Source organism: Athene cunicularia (assembly GCF_003259725.1).
Source record: "Athene cunicularia isolate RWA chromosome 4 unlocalized genomic scaffold, athCun1 chr4_part2, whole genome shotgun sequence".
NCBI lineage: Eukaryota > Metazoa > Chordata > Aves > Strigiformes > Strigidae > Athene > Athene cunicularia.
In genome coordinates this window covers 17087623-17100420 of record NW_020799099.1, presented here as the reverse complement: position 1 = coordinate 17100420, position 12798 = coordinate 17087623, and positions in this window count along the sequence as shown.

Genomic DNA, 12798 nt, shown 5'->3' with positions numbered 1-12798 from the left:
AAATATTTGTTTTCATGTTAATGATGTAGTTTCCCCCAGATGTTGCTTATTTGTGACTTAAGTAAATTATATCTGCTGCCCCACATAGAGCTAGCTAGGCTTCACAGGAAGAAAAGGTTTATAGAAGCAATACTAGTGCTATGTTTATATGTATCATGACATCCCGTTTTTCTTGGATGAGCCAAACTATAGAAAGTGAGTTTGTGACAAATATTTTTTTTTTTCTCAGAGGTCAGAGATATTTTGATGGCATCTCATAGTATCTGTCATCTTGATGGCTTACAGGATAGTGAGACTGCATTCGATTTGTTGTGCTGCTTTGTGGTCTTTAGACTGTTGGCCTCAATGGGCTTTGGTTTCTTTTCTTCTCAGGAGGATAGAATCTTCCTCATGTTGAAGAATGGAGTTACCTTACTAAGAATAGTAAAGCTTGAACTATACTTGAGGCAAACAGATGTTTTGTTTATTGAAAAGTCAAGGGCATCAGATGAAAAAAAGCATAAAAAGAAGATATTTTCAACAGCTGTCAATACCTAATTTACCACAGATTAAATTGCCACTCTGTGCCATTTCCCTCTAGAAATGCGAGCTCAATTATATTAATTTCTAGGTATGTTAATTTGTTATGTGCTTCCATATACATAAATGGTATGGAATTAACAGAGACCAGAATTCCCTCAACAAGGTGACTGGACATTGTGGTCCTGGTAGGTGAACAGCTGCTGTTGTGCAGCCTGTTATGCAGGGAGCTAGTTTGATGTCCCAATATGTCCCCATACTATTTGTGTTTCTTATGTGTCTTGCCCCAGTGGGACCAGCTGTAGGGTGAGCAAAATTTTGTCCTAACATAATTTTCTATTGTCTTGCCAGTCGTCTTTTATGTTACCCTTGTAGCCAGTAATCCTGGAAAAACTAAGTTTATGACAGGAAACAGATGACCAAACTGAACTGAGCTCCTCTGTGTGTTAAAAGTTAGTAATCTCTATGTATGAGTATCTTTATTTTTGTTCATTGTTTTTAGTCTTTATCATGTTAATTATCTCCTTCCTTAGTCCTATTTCAAAAGGTTTTAGTATTGCCATATTTAAGCAGGGTTAGTAATAAATAAGGAACATTCCTAGGAGGTACATTGTGGCCCCTAATTTTACTGGGGCTTGATCTTAACAAAAAAAAAAAAAAAAAAAAAAAAAAAAGACATGATAGTGTTACTCAGTTAAATCAATCTATTGATTTTTTTTTTTATGAAAATTACATGTGTTGTCAAAATTACCCATCAATTGTTCTTAGAGAGGCACGTATAAAATGATTCATTTGTAGGGCTGCCATAAATTTTAGACTGATGTTTTCTGTTTCTGATTATCTCTTGACTGGTGGATCTGTCATTTGAAAAGGCAGTGATAATAAGCAGAAATGTCTTTTTAAATAGATGTCTTCCTAGATGACATGCTGTGCCAGGTATTCTCATTGAAAAGAACAATTAAAAAAACCTGGACGGTCAAGTATGTACACACACAAGTTTGAGCTTTAAGTAATCTGCAGTGAAACAGCACACACGATTTTATAGTGCGTTTATATACCTATTAGTTTGGCTAGAGATGATCAGTTGCAGCTATTTTCTGACAAGATTTTAGTTTGGGAATAGAGATTTACCCTTTCAATTAAAATATCTATATCTCTATATATATATATTTAAAGAGTATTGAGCTAGTAAAGTGTTGTTTAACAAAAGGTAACTGAACAGCTGAAGTGTTTGTTTCAGTCTTAGTGCTTAGTTGCTTAGCTGTCAACAGAAAGAAAAGGAAATTTTTTTTCCTTTAAGCCTATTCAAGTACTACTTTCAGTGTTTTTTTCTGGGAGCATTTGCCTGTCATAAGAAACTCCTGATATACAATCGCAGTCTAAGTTCCTGTGATGTTGTTACTACTTTTTTTAAAAAAGGGGAAACCTCGGTATCATACACATACCTGTCTATATGTCTAGTGATAAAAATGTTACTTATATGCCTCTCTTAAAAAATTAAGAAAACCTCAGAACTTTCCATGCTCAGACTTGCACTTAAACTACATGGCTATTATGGTTTCAGTTCAGTAGCTTGTCCTGAGCAAGTTTCAGTTTACTGCAACTATAATTAAAAGAATTTCAATTTCCTAAATTAATGATGTATTAAGATTATATGCAAACAGTAAAACTGAAACCAAATTAATTTTCTCTTTGCTTGTAGCTTTTATTTACTCAGAAATGAAACAAGTAATGAAGTGTCCTGCTCTGCACTCTTCTCAAAGTGAATTTAAGAAAATACCTGTATTTTCAAAATTCCCCTGATATAAGCCTCATATGTAAGGAAGAATGGTTAGGATATTTTTATAATAAATCACTCAGATCATTTCTGAGTGAAAACAGAACAATTTTTAAATGTTGTATATGTTAAGTGGTATATTTCCTAACTTGTAATTCAAAGGTATTTTACTTAAATGTTTGAATTTTTTGCATATTTTTTTTAAGGTGCTAGTGGAAACCTTCATTTCATGAAAAGTGAGTGATACTATATGAGTATTCTTATTAAGTAATCACTGATTTCAGAAACTAAATTATTGACTAATTCTGTGTGTTTTCCCCTTCAGACTATGTTTTACGTGATTCTTGCTGATCTTTCATAAGTTTGCACAGCATCAGCTGTGATGGTGCCCTTGAAACAGCTTTGCTAAGTAGTACAGTTTTACTAATACTGAATATGACTACTAATTTTAGTGCTAATCTTTTTTTAAAAAAAAAAACAACAAAAAAACAACCACCAAACTATATACCAATATCATTGAAAAATATTGACCTGTTGTCTGAATTGAAATGTACCTGTATTGCTTCACCAATTTTACTGTCACATTCCTTTCATAAATTTTCATTCTTCCTTGAGTGAAAGATTTCCCTTGAGCTTTAAGAATCAGAAGAGCACTTACTTAGGATATATGAAGGTTAAAATCATGGCTGCACTGAAGATGGCAAACTTTCCATGATACTGAGGTTTTCATCCACTGACTTTCAAATACACAAAACATCACTTTTTAAATTATTTTCGTGTATGAGCACCTTCTATGTTTAGACTTCATTGTTGTATTTGAAAAGTTTTAAGAAGCTTCTATTTTAAAAATCTTTTTTGGGGGTGTTAAATTGATCTTTTGAGAGGTCGAGTGAAACTTGACTAATAGAATTTGTAATATCATATTGGAGTTGTGACTTCTATATAAATGTTGAACTGTTGAATACATTGGAGTTGAACTGGTTTATGTATATCAGACTTGAACAACAGCAGAAATCTTCTGCAGTTTTCCAGCTTGCTACAGTAGTCATGCATGCAGCAGAATGGAAAATGGGTATAGAACTGCAGAGCTAGAACAAAAAATACCCAGGATGAGCTCTTTGTACTTTCCCAGAGATACAGCTGGTAGTTGCTGAGTGGGGCGGACATACTAGTAAGAGGGGTCATGAGGTATATAGGTATCAAAGCGTAATGACGCAGTAATGACCCAGAGAGGTATACCATTTATGCCCAATCCAGTACGAAACATGCATAAATAAGTGGTTCTTTCAGCACTAAGGAAGCATTTCATCAGCAGGTCATAAAATTCTGCACCTTTATATGGGACAACCATGTGTAAGATGTATTGCAACCCAATTTTATTGGATTCACTGTGAAAATCTTGTAAAACGTTTACACTGCCCACTGATCAAAATGCATAGATAAACCACCTGCAGAGCAGAACCATTACTGTTTCTCACTTAACAAATGTGAAGGTTGAAAGATGCAGCTGATATGGTGACATCACACTGATGTGATATCCTTTGTTCTCCTTTTTATATCTACTGTGCCTAAACAATTCTTTGCTACCTATGGCTTGGTTAGTTCACAGCAAGTATGTTGGAGTGTAGAAATAATTCGTTGCTGATCATACTACTGCTGATACTGCTTTTTTAAAAATCATCCCTTCTTTTCAATGCATGTCTTTGAGTTTGGAATCCATTCATCAACACTAGTGCCCAATATGGTATTTGTATATTGGTGAGGATTGAGTTACATTTCTTGAAGCTTAGAAAAAAATCTCTGTTCTGTCTGCCTTCAGAATCAGAGTGCAATTAAATGAGAGGTGGAGTCAGAAGAATCTTAGATATGTGAAAACTAAAATAATGTCAGTAATTATATATGTGATCATGAAATTTGGATAAACTACCACTTGCTAGTTGCAGAAGGGTTAGAAATAGATACAGCATACAGAAAAAGGCATTTTTGCTTGTTAGCTGTGTTCATATGCCAAAGTCTCATTTCAGAAACTGTTTTTAATATTTTTGTGCACTTTAATCGATCAAAAAATTTAGCTTGCATTAAAATTCTTATATTTTTTTCAGTCCTAAGTAATTTTTATTTTCCTGTTAGTGTGCTATTGTAGTTCCCATTTTTCTTGCTTTCCCTTCTCCCAGTGCTAGTTTTCCAACCCAGATGGTTACTTTGGGTGTGTTGGAAGAGCATTCCATGCATATTTTTAATTGTTAGCAGGTTTTTCTGAGCATTAAAGTGTCAATTCAAAATGACATGGCAATGTACTTAATGTGCCCTTTATTTTTATACGCTACTGTTGTAATTTTTAACATTTTTATTAGTATTTGGTTGCTCTTGCTGAATTTAGTGTTGTAACATTTCATTTAACATTATAATTACAATTTGGAGGTTTTTGGAAGGAATGTATTTTTGAATGTATGAAGACAGAGTAAGTTACTGTACTTCGAACTGTTACCAGTACAACTGTGTTGTAGCTCAAACACCTGCAATTATAGCAATGTAATTCCAAGTTATATTCAAGAAAAATGCAATTGTTCGGTCATGGACACACGAGACAAAGGAAAATCCCTTCTCTTATATGAAAGTAATAGAGGAGAAGGCATATCTAAGGTAAACAGTGCAACAGTAAACTAATATGTGCCATGGAATGGAAAACATCATTGTCTTGATGTCCAACTTCTGATGTGTTTCTCAGTTTCAGTATTTTTTCCTTGGATTTTTGTTCACCCTCAGCAGCATGTCAGAGGCCTTGGCATGACTCCAGTTACAGATGTATCATTTTGGAACAATTAGGGATTGATATGCGAGAACAAATGTTCCTAAAATGATGTTGCAGGTAATAAAAAGGAAACAGAATTTTTTGCCGTTTTAGAGCTTGTGTAGAGAGGCGGTACCTGTTACTTGAGGCTACAAAGTTAGAAGTAAGGAATAGACGTATCAGGCTGGAGGGCTTCCAAGAGGGCTTTGCTCTGTGATTTTTCCCAGGGACGGGAGTGAGGGTGACCTGCACATAGTTCCCTGTGTTATCCTTCTTGCTGTAAGATTTACCTTTCTGAAATCATTGGAGAACCACCTCACCAGGCTTCACAACCTTTCAAAGACAATAAAGAGCAGCTTCATGAGGATGCCAGCCAGCTCTTCCAGTACTCTCAGATGTGTCCTATCTACTCTTACAGACATGTATGAGTTAGAGAACAACATCCAGGTGGGGGAACTGGTTGTGGCTATGGTATGATGGGAAACATTAAACATGGAGGAAATGGATGTTTTGTTGCCTATGAAATAAACATGAACAGGTCTATAATTTAATTTACTCATTTTAAAAAAAGCCACACAGTATCTACTCTATTGAGGAACATCTGACTTCTATCAGATGTTTTAGCCTAATATTTTTAAAGACAGCTGGGGTACTTTCAGTATAGGCATGTGGAGAGGAACAGGGGGGTGTAGATGTGGAGAGGGAAGTGTGAGTTCAATGGAGGATAGTTATTTGAGATACTCCAGCTGTGGAACTTGCCCTCTAGCAATTTTGTTTCCCTACACACACCCTCTCCCCTTCCCCTCTCCAGTTTTTTGTCTGGTATTTCCTGGACTGTGGGCCATTTCTGGGTTATCTATGGCTTTTTCAACTGATAGATGTAAGAGCTGCTTACATGGTTTTTTGTGACAAGCTGACCTACTATTTGGTTGCATTCAGTTTATGTAAAAATTATTAAAACACAAGCATAAGGTGAAGAAAATAATGTAGGTGATTTTAATAGCTTGTATGCAAAGAATATTATTATTTTGCAAATAAAATTTAAAAGTGGTGGTCTGGGATCACATAACCAACTTATTGGCACCCCAAGAGTTCTACACTAAGTTTGCAAAATTATGTGATTGTGTTTATAGCATGGATGTTTCTTTGTGTCATCTGTATTTAGCTAGTGGAATTCCCCATGATAAACTATCACTGAGCCAGGTTTTAAATCAGGGGTTTAAATAAAGTGATTTTTAAAATAAGGATAATGAAGTACTCCATAGCTCAAAGAGATGATAGGGAATGATCATGGAGGATGGAAGCCTCATGTTTTAGAACTTAGGCTGAGAACTTGGAGCCAACTACTGTTCATTAAAAACATTTTTGCTCCTTTCTCAGAGGCCTCAAGTCTGGACCACAGAAGAATCAAAGTTCTCATTCACTGTTGCAAATCCCAGGTGCTGTCCTTTAATTGAGGTCTTCAGTGGCTGATTTCTTAAAATTAACTTTTATTCAATTTTATTCTTCAACTACTAAAAGGCTGCTGAACTGCACAGCTTCTGGTTATTCTGGGTTTTGTCTGGCTAACATTATTCTTCATGTACTTCAGCATAAATAGTAGATTTCTTTCATGAATAGATACCCATTTTCGTGTCCCTGCTTGTCACAGTTCCTGAGCTATAATAAACACGTATTGCTGTGGTTCAGTATAAGCTTGGGTGATGACATAATGGGCTGGTAATAGCTCATAGTGTATTTTATTGACATTGGTTTCTTAAACAAAATCACATCAGCTATAGGCTACACATGTTGCCTAAGAGGCCAGTAGTTATAGTAGGTGTGCATAATTTTGCACATTGCTTTTGCATGCTTTTGGCTAATTTTGTAAAAATGGCTAAATGTTTGGCACCCATGAAGGTTGCTTTTATTCGTCTGGCATGTTCCCATTCAAATACCCATTTAATGTGGTCACCAGCTATAGAAATAGTTAAACAATACTGTAAATGGACATGTTTTCTTTGTTGGGATGATTGCTAACACTTTGAATTCTTTTCATTAAGTAATTTGACCGCAAGCATCTCTTTACTTTGGAAAAAGAAGAGGAAAAAAGCTCTAGCAAATAGATTTTTCTCTCAGCTTTCACATTTGCAGTGCTTATATAGGGGGATATAATTAGAATTTCAGGATAAATTACACAAGTTATTGGATGAAAATCAAGACTAAAATAAACATTAAATTCCTCTTTTTTTGGTGTATGTTTGATCATTACTCACAAGCATTTGGTTATAAATAGATGCCTCATCCGTGTTGAAGTAACATTGCATGTTCAAAGTAGGATTCTGGAAAAGAAAATCCTTTAAAAACTGATTTAAAGTAATTACACAATTTGAAACCTTCAGCTAGTTTATGAATCTTTATTACAGTTGGATTAATTTTATATACTCTGGAATAAATACCAAAAAGCCCTCTAAAGTAAAACATGTTCCAGATGAATAATCCTTACTGGCAGTTTGCAACTGCAGTTGTTTCTAGCTCTTGAAAATCTTATATTAGCAGGATATCTGTATACTATTGGTATACGCAATAGCTACTGTTACAAGAATAAATACCAGTGACGTGTACTGTCAACCCGACAGACAAAAATCATCTTATGAAGTTGATGTTAGCACTTGCCTTGTTTGGAAGAAGCAGGAAGATTCAAGTTCTGAGGATCCTACAGCACCATTTGTGTCTACCCTCCTTATTCAGAATTTGCTGCTGTATGTAGAGATTGCTAGAAAGTATTGCTAGGAAGTATTTTTTGGGGGATACTCTTGTGCATCTAATCTCAAAGCATGTTAGCATGTTTCTGGAGGTTGTTAACGATGAAAATGTAGGCATACTTATCCACAAAATTGCTATGATTTAATACCTACCTTCATCTACAGAGTTAGTGCAGGCCAGAAAGCAGTAAGAAAAAGATTTTTTAGCTATTGCTCTCAAGCTGGTTTTGAACAATAGCGCTTTGTGCCTGGGTTATCAGGTCCACTAGACTCATACCTTATATGAAGCACAGCAGGTTTTCTGTAAGTGCTGTCTGGCTCTCCTAATTGTATGCATCTTCCACACATTGAGAAAGGGTAGAAAATACCTTCCTTTACGCAGCAATTTTCTGGTTTCAACCAAGAAATCAAAGCTGAAGTGGACACCCATGATGCCAAATAGGAAAAAATTACAAAAAGCAATAAATGCCAGGAGGTACTAGTTTAATTCCAAGCTATATTCCAGACCCTGTTGTGCTGTCACTGTGTGAAGAGTGAGAAAAATGTCAGGCTTTGACATACGGGAGGAATCTGTAGAATTTTTATGACCTGTCTGCTTAATGAAACATGTCCGTAGTGCACACTGATGCACTGATCTTTGGGGCTGCGTATAAATGTGGAGAGTTGCCCTACAAGTGTGCACACCTAACTTTTTATTCATGTCAGTAATGCTATTGATTTTGAGGAAATGATTCATAAACTGAAAGTTCACTACAACTAGGTTTGGGTTCAAATGTTTGTTTGGTTTGAATTCCAAAATCAAGCCAAGAACCAGAGAGTAGCATCTTTAATGTCATTTACAATACAAACAAATCTGATCCTTTAAGTGGACTTCCTTTGATTGCTTCCTGATTTAACATATTTAAAATGTATTCCTTTGTCCTATATGATCTTTGCCCTTAGTTGGGGAAACTGAGTACTATGCAAGCTTGACAGTCTGATTTTCTGATGGGTAGCTGACATTCTTTAACTGCACTCGAAGGAAAAAGGACACCTCATTTATCTGGATAGTTTCCTTCTGTCTTTGAGAGCTGACAGTTTGTCAGATTAAAGGTGCAGCTTTTACACTGTTCAGATTATTGCAAAATATCTTGGAGTAATTCAGGCTATAGCTCTTGGAAGAAGGTAGAGCTTTTTATAGATACTTCCCTGTCTGTCTTTTCAACTCCAATACTTCCCCTACTTGACCAAGCATAGTTATCACTCATGGTTATTTATGTATTAGGACTAAAAAGACAGGAATAAAATGTACTTTTGAAATGAGACTGGAACCAACTTTTATCCATTTGTCCTAGTTCCATTTTCTGTCTGTCCATAGAACTGTTCATTAATTTTGTCATTAATTTATTAATTTATTAATTTATTAATTACCCGTGGATTCTGCTATTTAAAGCTCTACAGAGCCCTTTAAAATTTGGACTGGTTTTCATTTGTCCTAGAACATTTTGATATGGTCAGCAAACCAGTTTTTAAAATTGTCGACAGATTTGCTCCTGTTGTTCCACATTTACTGTATCTTAAGTTTTCCCTCTCCTCTCATGCTAGCCATTACAATTTGTTTTCTATTTCTGAAATGTTCTCACTTTTCCTTCTGCAGACTATCTTCATTACTGATGGAAAAAGCTTTTAGTCTGGTGCTCCCAATCCATCTCATCGAGAACCAGAACCATTGTTTTTCTCTACCTTAGGAAAATCTCAGTTTAGGAGAATGCTGGTTTATTTCAACAGTTCAGGCATGTGTCAAATTGCATTTTAAAACAGAATCCCAAATTTATTGTCTCCTCTCAAAAGAGATCTGTGAAAACCTGTAGAAGTCTTTAGCAGTGCTATTTGGGTTCACTTATTGTTTTTGAATATACAGCTTCAAGAAGAACACAGTGCAAGTAAAATTGAGTGATATTGCATTGTTTTAGCAGAATATAGAAGAATCAGTAACTGTCTACCGAAACCTGTAGATAACTGTGAAACTGCTTCATTTCCTTTCATACTGAGCACTTAAACCCATCTTAAATCTTTTCCATCCTCTTGTCTCTCTCAATGTGTTCTGAATACGTGAATTGCATGCATGTTTTAGTCTCTCAAATCCTACCTAATGAAAACCACAAACAAAATCTGTAATGCTGAAAGGCATTAAAAGGCTCACAAGCAGCTATCTGTACAATAATCATATCAGTCATGTGCTTTATTTAACTATTACTACACTATACTTATGAGACACCGTTTTTGGTTTTCTCTTAAAACATATGAAAACTTTATTGGTATATATTGTTAGCTTCACCGAGGTCAGTACTGGGTCCAGTTCTGTTTAATATCTTCATTAATTATCTCGATGATCATCAGCAAGTTTGCTGATGACACAAAACTGGGAGGAGTGGCTGATATGCCAGAGGGTCCATGCTGCCATCCAGAGGAACCTCGACAGGCTGGAGCAAGGGGCTGACAAGAACTTCATGCTGTTCAACAAAGGACTTGTACCTGGGAAGAAACACTCCCCTGGACTGTATCTGACTGTCTGGAAAGCAGCCTTGCAGAAAAGAGCCTGAGGGTCTTTGTGGACACCAAGTTGAACATGAGCTAACAATGTTCCCTTGTTGCAAGGGCAGCTAATGGTATCCTGGACTGCATTAGGAGGATTGCTGCCAGTAGGTCAAGGGAGGTGATCCTGCCCCGCTACTCAACACTGGTAAGGTCATACCTGGAATGCTGTGTCCAGTTCTGGGCTCCCCAGTACAAGACAGATACAAAGTTACTGGAGACAGTCTAGCAAAAGGCCACTAAGGTGATTAAGGGACAAGAGCATCTCTCCTGTGAGGAAAGGCTGAGAGAGCTGGGACCATTTATCCTGGAGAGAGAAGGCTCGGGGAAGGAATTCAATGTGGATGAGTATCTGAATAGAAGGTATAATGAACACGAAGCCAAGTGCTTTTCAGTGGTGTCCAGTGACAAGACAAGGGACAATGGACACAGGAGATTTCATCTGAACATCAGGAAACACTTTTTCACTGTGAGGGTGACTGAGCACTGCCATGTGTTGCCCAGAGAGGTTGTGAAGTCTCCATCCTTGGAGTTATTCAAAAGCTGCCTGTGCCTGGTGACCAGCTGCAGGTGACCCTGATTGAGGAGGGGGGTTGGACAAAATGATGTACAGAGATCCCTTCCAACCTCAACCATTCTGTGAAGCAGTGACAGAAATAATCAGCTGCACACACTTTTAATTTCTGAAAGTTCTTTTGGAGATTGCAGTTACAGGGTTGAACAGAGGAGCAGGGTCAATAATATGAGAACTCTCAGAACAACTGTAGTAGGTTTTCTTGCCTACTATTCCACCTTGATATCTTAGAATGTACTAGGAATTTTCTGTATGTCAAAACAAGATGGAAATTAAATATTAATTTAATCAATTAGACAAGCTCATTTTCCCCTCGAGAATAGCATTTTAAACTCATTTATATAAATAGTTCTAGGTCAATTTATCAGCAGCCAGAACATCTCATTACAAGCAATGTTACAGCACCTGAAAACAAATGAAATGGGGAAAATCAGGACCCAGAGTGATTTATATATTTTGAGTTAATTTATTCCATCTTTGCCAGAATTTATACTTGATCATTTCTCCCTGGAAAATCATTGTCATAATTTGTAATTATACAGATAGTCTGGGCAGCATACTTGTATTAATATATGGATCTCCAACTTTTTTTTTTTTTTTTTTTTTTTTTTTTTTTTTTGTCTGATACTGGCAGTGAGCTCAAGGCATGGGAATAAACAAAGTTACAAAAACTGATAGTCAAGGCTGACATCTTAGGCTACTGTAAATAATTTCCTTCTGGTTCTGCATCTCCCAGTGTATTTCTTGCTGCAAGGACTGTATTTCATGAGCAGAAACAATTGAGTCCGTGCTACACTAGATTATTTGCTTCTTTTGTCCTGAAGACAATTCTAGTAACTTCTGGCTGATTTATGGCTGTTTCTTATATGTTAAAATTCTTATGTAGCCCAGAAAGTCCTAGCTTGCAGTCCAGGCTCATAAAAGCAAAAACTTACGTAAAGTCCATAATTATTTCAGGTAATATACAAAACACTTGGCCTGCTTCTTTCAAATCAGTTTACATTAGAACTGTGGTCAAGAACATGTCTTCATGGAGAACTCTTCTGTTAATGTTGCCTTTTTGTTTTGTTGAAGTTACAGCAAAAAGTGTGAGGTTAAATTTGGTTTCAGCTCACGTACTTGTGGTTTTTTGATTCTTAACAGGTTTTTTCGTAGTTATCCTCTGTATGACATATGTGACTCTTTTCCTGTTTTGTTTTCTTTGGTTTTTCTTTGTTATAGATAGTAATCTGGTGATTTGATTTTTGCTTTGTGTGGTTTTTTTTTTAAAGAATCTGTCATCAGCCTTTAATATGGTTGAACAGAAGGTTTTTATGCACTTCTTGCCCATGGAGAAGACAGTACGCTGTTCATTGAGTGTTGCTGATTATGTGCATTTTCTTGCCATGCAAGTAATATTTCTTTGGTATCTTCCACTCAGGATAGATGTCTTAATTGTTCTGGTCTCTTCATTCTGTCTGCTAAGTGCATGTAGATGATAAGGATTTAGGTGACAGCATATTAGTGATGTATAATGAACAGTTCTCTTGTGTTCAAGTGTTTGGTTTCCTGAGGAAAGGAGACATCATTGGACATTGGCTGCACAGTGTAAAGCTGGACATGAAGAGCTGTAGTACGACCTGCAAAACACATGCTGTAAACCTACAGGAGTTGTATTGGACTTAGTGTATTACTGGAACAGTGGGACCTTACAAAGATTATGTGGAAAATGCTGTTACAGAAGCACGACTAAGCCAGGCTCCTTAGGAAACTTAGCCCTGCCTCCTTTGCACCGAACCTAGCTGGTTGTTTGTGAGGCTTTCCCAAAGGCCAACTGAAC